We start from the raw sequence: 9451 nt of genomic DNA, 5'->3' as shown, positions 1-9451 counted from the left end.
GGGCACTTTGGATGTAATTAGAAGACTTTGAATCCTATTAATATTCTATTTTTGTAGGCAATCATCTGTTTATATTTAAACTAAAAGCCATAAGTCACTTTTATGGGCTATTTAATGGCACTTTTGTTTTATTTACTTATTATTTATTTATTTATTTATTTATTTATTTATTTATTTATTTTTAGTCAAGGCAACTCTTGGTTGACTTCACAGAGTGCAAGGAACTTGTCAGCTTACAATCCCTTATTTTATTTATTTACTTTTATTTTACATCTACAGCACCTGGTCTTCCTAGGTGGTCTCCCATCTAAGTACTAACCAGACCCGACCCTGCTTAGCTTCCAAGATCAGATGGGATCAGGCTTGTTCAGAGTAGCATGGCTGTAGATGTGCTTTAGTTTTTAGAGTCCATTGTGGTGATGTTTGGGTCTGTATCATATATGTGCTTGGAGTCCACTAAAAATATGGGTGGAACTCCACAATGTAGTTTTGTTTTTAAACTTTTGGCATGTTGGATCTGGTCAGTTTCACATTTGCATTTTCAGATGTTTACCCTGAACTTTCTATGCTGGTTTTAAAAATACCTTTTTCAGCTCCATTTTCCTTCTATTCTTCTTTCACTCTAATTTAGAGAGTGAGGGATACTGATGGCCACTGATGGGCTAAGGTAGGAGTCCAAATTTTCCTCTCTATCTCCACTAATAAGTTAATGAGGAAGAGGACCTCTGCCCTGGCTCACTTACTGCCTTCAGGTAAGGGGACTAAATATGGGATTCTTCACTTGTTTTCTTCAAGGTCTCCAGTTGAAAAGGGATGTGCTTGCTTGGACTTTCCTCTTTTTGCTGGGTAGGGGGTAGGAGATGGGGCTCTTTGGTTTTTTTGTTTGTTTGTTTGTTTTCCTATTACGAGCAAGAGAGGATGGTCGTTTTCTGGGCCTACCTGCTGAAGAACCTTTGTCTTTTAAAGATACATAATGAAATAATTATATATGATATAATTATAATGTCTAGGATTTACCTAAAAACAAAAGGGATATCCAGTATACTGAAATAAAGTTGAATAAGAATCAATAATTGTTGAACATGAAAAATGAATATATTAATGTTTATCATACTACTCTATTTCTGTATGTATTAGAAATTTTTATAACACATGTTAAAAATAGCAAATAGATTGAAATTCTGATTTAATATTTAAATATTCTATTTGTATAAATTACAAAATAATACAAGGTGACTTATCGTAATTACTTAATTTTTGATTCTCTTTAACTAAAAGTAACTTTCCAAGCATGGTAAAACTTTATAAATTAAATTTATCAGGATGACATTGGTTAATAGACTTATATCTCATTTAAGCGTACAATCTTTAATACATCATCTGTATATTGCCTTGTGTGTTCACCACCCAAGGTTAAATTTCTTTCTGCCATTAAATATTTGATTCTCTTTACCCTTATTTACCTCCTCCCTCCCCCCTTTAGGTAATAAGGTCATTTTTAACTATATTGATCCTTCCAATCCAAGAATATGGAATATCTTTCCATTTCTCTGCATCTTCTTTAATTTCTTTTAATAATGTCTTATAGTTTTCAGTGTATAAATTCTTCGCTTACTTCGTTAGGGTTATTCTAAGTATTTTATTATTTTTTTGTTGTTGCAATTACAAAATAAATTATTTTTTTTATTTCTTTTTCTGAAAATTTGTTGTTAGTGTATAGAAATGCTATGAATTTTTTTATGTTGATTTTGCATCTTGCAACTTTACTGTATTTGTTTGTTGTTTCTAATAGTTTTTTAGTGGATTCTTTGGGGTTTTCTATATAGAGAATCATGCAATCTGCAAAAAGTGACAATTTGATTTCTTCATTACTAATATGGATGCCTTTTATTTCTTTCTCTCATCTGATAGCTCTAGCTAGGATTTCCAACACTATTGAATAATAGTGTTAATAGCAGACAGCCTTGTCTTGCTCCTCATCTTAGCAGAATAGTTTTTAGTTTTTCATCATTAAGTATGATGTTAGCTGTGGATTAATTGTATATGGCTTTTATTATGTTGTACTTTTCTTCTATACTCATTTTATTAAGTGTTTTAATCATAAATGGATGCTGTATTTTGTCAAATGCTTTTTCGGCATCTATTGATATGATTATATGATTTTTGTCTTTTATTTTGTGTACATGGTATATCACATTGATCAATTTATGTATGTTAAACCAGCCCTGTGCCCCTGCGAGGATGCCCACTTGATTGTAGTGTATAATCTTTTTAATATGTTGCTGTATTCGGTTCGCTAGTATCTTATTTAGGATTTTTGCATCTGTGTTCATAAGAGATATTGGTTTGTAGTTTTCCTTTTTTGTGTTATCTTTACCAGGTTTTGATATTAGGGTAATATTAGCCTCATAAAATGAGTTATGAAGTATAGCCTCTCCTTCAATTTTTTGGGAAAGTTTGAAAAGAACAGGTTTTAATTCTTCTTTGAATGTTTATTAGAGCTCACTGCTGAATCTATCTGGCCCTGGACTTTTACTTTTTGAAAGGTTTTGAATGATTATTTCAATTTCCATACTGTTAATCAGTCTATTAAGATTTTCCAGTTCTTCTTGATTCAGTCTAGGAAGGTTATATTTTTCTAAGAACTTGTCTATTTTTTCTAGGTTATTAAATTTGGTGGCATATAACTTTTTGTATGATATTTTGTAGTTTGGAGTTATCGGTCATTACTTTTCTTTCATTTCTGATTTTGTTATTTGTATTCTTTCTCTTTTTTTCTTAGTGAGTCTAGCCGGGGAGTTGCCAATTATTAATCTTGTCAAAGAATCAGCTCTTTGTTGCATTAATTTTTTTCTATTGTCTTTTTGTTCTTATTTTCATTTAAATCTACTCTAATTCTGAATATTTTCTTCTGTTGACTTTGGGTTTCATTTCTTCTTCTTTTAATAGTTTCTTAAGATGTAATATTAGTATGTTTATTTAAGATCTTTCTTATTTCTTGAGATAGGCCTGTAATGATATGATCTTTCCTCTTATTACCGCTTTTGCTGTGTCCCAAAAGTTTTGATATGTGATACTTTCATTCTTTGTTTCTTTGTATCTCTTGATCTCTTATTTCTTTTATGACTAATTATTTGGTAGCATGTCATTTCATCTCCACATATTTGTAGATTTCCTGCTTTCTTTTTACAGTTGATCTCGTTTTAAAGCATTTTGGTCAGATAATATACTTGGTATGATTTTAATATTTTTAAATTTCTTGAGGCTAGTTTTGTGTTTCAACATATGGTCTAACATTTAGAATGTTTCATGTGCAGTAGAGAAGAATGTATAAGCAGCTGCTTTGCGATGAAAGATTCTATAAAACTTGATTATGTCTAATTGGTCTAAAGTATCATTTAAGGTTGATATTTCCTTATTGATTTTCTGTTTGGAAGATCAACCTATAACTGACAGTGGGATATTTATGTCTCTAAACATAATTGTATTTTTGTCAGTTTCTCCCTTTAGTTCTCTTTGTAGATGCTTTGTGTATTTCGGTGCTCCCTGATTGAACACATAAATATTGATAACTGTTAGGTCTTCTTGATGTATGTTCCCTTTTATCATTATGAATTATCTATCATTATCTTTCATTACTTTTTTTTTTTTATCTTGAAGTTCATTTCATCAGATATAAGTACAGCTACATCTGCTTTCTTTGGATGCCATTTGCTTGGAGTATCGTTTTCTATCCTTTCACTTTGACTCTATATTTGTCCTTGTGGCTGAGATGTGTCCCTTGAAGGCAGCATTTAATTTTGTTTTTAGATCCACTCTGCTACTCTATGCCTTTTTTTGTTGGTGAGTTCAACTCACTTACATTTAAGATGACAATTGAAAAATGAGGTTTTCTATAGCCATTTTTATCTTTTGTTTTCTGGTAGCTCGGTGTCCTCATTTTTTCTTTGTCTTCATGTTTCTGTTATTTTAATTTTGCCGTGTTCTATGATTTTCCTTTTTGTTCCCTCTTGTTTTATGTTAAATATTTCAGTTCTTGATTTTTTTTTCTGTGTGGTTATCATTAAGCTCATGTAAAGGACATTTTCATATAATATAGTAGTCTTTTTTCTTCAGCATGCATCTTATCTTCATTTCCCTTTGCAGATTCAGATCTTTACTCCTTCCTATTTTCTGTTTTTGTTGTCTCTATTTCTATTCATGCTGTGAGTTCATTTCTAGGTTCCAGTAGCTGTTGTCTTCTTCTCTTTTTTTTTTTTTTTAAAGTTGACCTTTAACCATTATATAATATTTAAGCTTATAATACCCCATTCTTAATAAGAGTTATACTTTCTTGTTTCTGTTTGTCTGTTAGTCATCTTGCTCACAGTTTTGTATTTTTTTTTGTCCTTTTGTTTCATTTAGAATGACCCCCTTTAGTATTTCCTGTAATGTAGGCCTTGCTTCTGTATGTCTGAATAGCTCTTTATTTCTTCTTAATATTTAAAGGAGAACTTTGCTGGATATATTATTCTTGCCAGGTAATTTCTCTCTTTTAATAGTTTGAATATTTGGTTCCACTTCTATCTAGCTTGAAAAGTTTCTGCTAAAATGTCCGATGGCAATCTAATGGGCTTCCTTTATAGGTTACCATCTTTTGTTTCCTGGCTGCTTTGAGAATTCTTTCTTTGTCATTAACTTTTGACAGTTTTAATATAATGTGTTTTGGAGAAGGCCTTTTAGGGTTCAGATAATTAGATGTTCTGTTTTCTTCTTGGATTCGAGGATTCAGTTCTTTCGATAGATTTGAGAAATTCTTGTCGATGTTTGAATAAGCTCTCTGTTCTCTCCTCCTTCTCTTCTCCTTTTGGTATACTCATTGTTCTTATGTTGCTTTCTCTGATGGTGTCAGATAGTTCTTGTAAAGTGCTTTAATTTTCTTCACTCGCAAGTCTCTCTTTTCCTTCTGTGTTATTTCCAGATTTTTGTCTTTGGTATCACTAATTCTTTTCTCCATCTAGTCAGTTCTATTTCCTAAACTTATTATTTTATTTGTCATCTTCAGCTCTAAAAGTTCTATTTGATTCTTTTTTAGAATTTCAATCTCTTTTGTAAAGTATTTATTGTTTGAGTTCATTGAACTGTTAATCAGAATTTTGTTGTATCTCTGTTTTTTTTCAGAAGTGCAATCTTGAATTCTCTGTCATTTATTGCATATTTCTATATCTTTAAGTTTATTTTCTGGAGATTTTTTACTTTCTTTCTGAGCTGCCTTGTCACCTTGGTTTTTCATGGTGATTAATGGATTATTTCTCCACCTAAGCATTAATGGAAAGCTACTCTCTCTCTCTCTCTCTCTTTTTTTTTTTTAATATTATTATTTAGAGTGACCTCTTTTCAGCAGGTTGATTATAAGAGGTTTTTGTTTTTCAGTAGTTGGCACCCAAACCTCTTGCACTGCCAAGGTCTCTCAGATTTCTGCTTTGTGTCAAAATAAAATGCCTTTTATTCTCTGGGGATGTGTTTGTTTCTTTTTTGATCAGGTTACCTTGGTCCCACAGCTCCACTCCTATGCAGAATGTGAAGGGTGGTGGGGATTGAACCTCTCAAGAGCCCCTGATGTCCCTGTACTGCCTCAACAACCAGATACAGTGCTGGGGCTTGCTGGTAGCTCTGGGAGGGTAGGGAGAGATGGCCGGACTCTGTGACTCAGCTTTCGGCTTTATTATCGCATTTGCTAAAACACAGCTGTCACCCCTCTATATTTTACCTCTGCTCTGTTCTCTGCCCCGTTCACTAGTCTCTATCAAGTGGAATATGCTTATCATTCAGGCAGTTGCTGCTCAGGGCTTCAAAGAGTGCAAACTGTCATCTAATTCCTCTCTCTCCCATGTCCTGCAGGGAGCTCCAGACTGTGTCTGTAGCACTGGTCTCCAGCATCTACCTCAATTCTTTCCTTTTTTTCTCCTCCCTCATTCACTTGATTCACCCACCTTCAGATGCTCTGATGTGCAGGTCTCTCAGATGTGTTCGTGTGTTAAGCTGGGTGTTTTCTATTAGATTGTAGTTGTTTGGTTCATTGTAATTTCAAGGTGAGAGATCAATGGGGATCCCTTACTCCCTCATGCTTCTGAAAGATTTTATTTTTTGATGACAAAAATAATATCTTTAACTTTGTTCACTTCACAAATATAATTTAAAAAAAATCTTCATGAACACTTAATGACATTTAATATGAGTTTGGAAATTAGTTATAATAATGGAATTGAACATATAATGCTATCTTAAACACAGTATATTATTATTTATTCCAAATATTTGTTATGGTTACTGTTTCAAATAGCCATGTTCTGGTAAAATATACTTCACCAGCATGATAATCAAATGGAAGGGATCTATTTATTTTGTTATATTAAGAAATTATTGTATTTTTATTAGTAATGTAATAGCAAAATCTACTGTATGTGTAATGGTAGATGGATAGCAAAACTTATTCACACATGCCGTTATCCATAGCTTTTGAAATTCGACTCTAAGGTAGTCCTTATCAGAGGATGAAGTTTATTTCCCCAAACTTGCATATCATCTGGCTTTGTGTTTTATTTAAAGAACAGAATGCAGTAGAAGAGATTTGTTTCAAATCTAAACTTGAGACTTAAGAGTCTTTTCCTGTTTTTTCTATCTTAAATCCCTGCTTCCTTGAAAACAAGCACGGGCTAGCTTGCTGAAAGGTGATTGACCATGTGAAGAATAGTCATTGAAGCAAATATTTAAGAGCAGGGATACCTAACTGATCCAGAGAGTCCCACAGATATATGAGAGACTCAGAAGAACCTTCAGATTGAGTCTATTTTAAATCACAACTTACAGAATAGTTATTTTTATAAAATGTTGTTAATTTTGACTATTAAGTTTAGGTGTACTTTGTGTTATGCAACAATATTTAACTTATAAAGTATCAAAAAAAACCCCAAAACTCAAAGTCTTATAAATTTCTCTAAAATTTACCTCTTATGATTACTCAAAGTCACGAATGCTAATGAAAGCTTTACTATTCTTACGAGAAGTTAAGTTCATGCTTTTAAATATCTAACCATATCTTGATGAGCTTCTGTAAAATAAAAAGTGATGTAAAATTACCACCAAAATAGAAAAAGAAAGAAAGAAAGGAAGGAGCTAAGAAAAGATGCACACTGTATACATTTTTTATAATTGTCTAGCATATTAACACAAATTTAGCAGCTTAAAATAACATCATTGTGTTTTCTCACAACTCTATAGGTACAAAGTCTTACAGGGTCTCAAGAGGCTAAAATCAAGTTATTGGTAGGGCTTTATTTGTTACTGGAGTTTTCAGAGAAGAATTCACATTCAGGCTCAGGTGGATTACTTGCAGAATTTAGTTTCATGCAGTATAGGACTGAGGTGTTGTTCTCAGCTTCCATAGGCTGCTCACATCATTTAGATCATGACTTTCTTTATTTTCAAAGTCTACACTGGTGCAAATAATTCTTCTCATGACTTATTTTTCTCGATTTTCTTTTCTGCAACAACTCTCTTCAATTGAAAATATTATTCACTTTTAAGAACTCATGTAATTTACAATGAGCTTATTGGAATATTCCAGAATAATTCCCATCTCAAAGTCTTTAACTTAACAACATCTCCGGAGTACTTTTTACTATGCCATGTAACATGTTCAAACATTCCGTGCTTTATTACATGGAAATCTTGGAGCTGGGATATTATTTTCCCTATCACAGAAATTAAATATCTGTTAAGTATCAACACTGTGTAAGGCACTATGCCAAATATCTCCATCCATTATCTCTTTTAACACCACAAATTTGTGAAGCATATATTATTATTTGTACTTTAAAAATGAGAAAATTAGACTTACAAAAGTAACTTGCTTAAGTTTACAAAGTTAGTATCAAGCCAGAATTTCAGAATATTTGAGTCTTTATGACTTAATAACTATACAACACAGTTTCACAAGGTGTACAAGGAACAAAAATTGATTAATAAGTAAATAGAACAAAGGAGAAAGGATATAAAAAAAATAAAGATGAAATAGAGAAGAAAATAAAATGAGTACATCTCTTTGGATTTTCAAAGTCTTTGAAAATGAGAATTCTGATAGCTCAAGGCTGGAGAAGACTAATTAGAGTAGATAAATTCCCTTGAGACCACTGTTTCTGTAAAACAATTTCTTTAGAAACAATAACCCTTGGTTTCTTATTGCAAACATTCTTTTTTATTTCTTTTTACTGATTTTTTTCTTTCCATAAAGTCCCTCATTTTGAGTGGAAGACAGATTCCTCTACTTTGTCAACAAATTTAAGCACAAATTAAGAAAGCATAGACATAAAATATTGCACTTTCTTTAAAATAAAAAATTATATTAAATTTCATATGACAAATTTTGTTTGATCAGATTGCCGTTAAAGAAGAATAATACTTTTAAGTAGTGATTTTTGTTTAGAGGTAAAGTTAAAATCAGTGGATTAGTTCCATGAGTTTAAGCAGCAAAGACAGATATCATACATAAGAATATCAGCTGAAGTGATGGCAATACCAATTCTTTATGCAATTAATAAGTGAACTCCTCTCAAGTGTTTGACTTAAGTACTATGGTGTTTAGATATCACTTAGAACAATACAGTTGAACCTTAACATTTTTAAGAAAACACAAATAAGTATTATGTTAATGAACTCAGTAGCCATTTTAACAATTATGCATTTTATGAATACTTATTTTTATAAACTATGTACAAATTCGTCATGTCCCACATATATACGAACTTGTTTAAAAAAAGGCTAATGGTAGTTTATCAGACAAGGGTACATCTCTGATCTATCTATCATTTAGTTAAACTAAGTAAACACATCACATGAAACAGCTCAATGAAAATTGTTGCTCTTTACAGACTTAGAGTGTGATCATTTTAAATTCGAGTTGATTTAATTGTGTTATTTTTTTGGATAAGTTTCAACTCATACACTTGTGAGCAAAGATACATGGTTATTTTGTATGCTGTTGATTTGTTATGTAGCCACATTATGTAATAGGTAACAGATATTTTTAACAATTAGCAGGATGAATCCACCAGTACAAAAATAAATATAAGAGTTCTCCATTTGTTTAATTAATGGAATTTATTTTTTAAAATGTAGCTTATATATAATTTTTATCATAATGTATACTATATTTATATTGCTTTAAATTCTGAAGAATTTTTTGAACTTGCTCTTACTTTTTAAAATTAATTTAATTTAATTTTTTTACAGAGAATGACAGAATAATAAGAAAAAATATTTCAGGCACTAAATATATATGACATTATAATAAAATTATGTAAGAAGAAAGAAATGTGAAATTTTTTTTCTAGTTAAAATGAAACATAAAAATTCTCTTTGCTAAGACCGGAACAGCACTGTTATTCAATTGGACTTAACATACATATACAAA

General features: G+C 31.3%; 1 pseudogene; it reads right to left on the bottom strand.

Annotated features, from left to right (window-relative positions):
* Nucleotides 1-270: 270 nt before the first annotated feature.
* Nucleotides 271-389, bottom strand: LOC112484603 (annotated as a pseudogene).
* Between the last annotated feature and the right edge of the window lie 9062 nt (nucleotides 390-9451).

Source organism: Pteropus alecto, unplaced genomic scaffold (genome assembly GCF_000325575.1).
Source record: "Pteropus alecto unplaced genomic scaffold, ASM32557v1 scaffold250, whole genome shotgun sequence".
In the NCBI taxonomy this organism is placed as follows: domain Eukaryota; kingdom Metazoa; phylum Chordata; class Mammalia; order Chiroptera; family Pteropodidae; genus Pteropus; species Pteropus alecto.
This window is presented reverse-complemented; position numbering and strand designations above follow the sequence as displayed.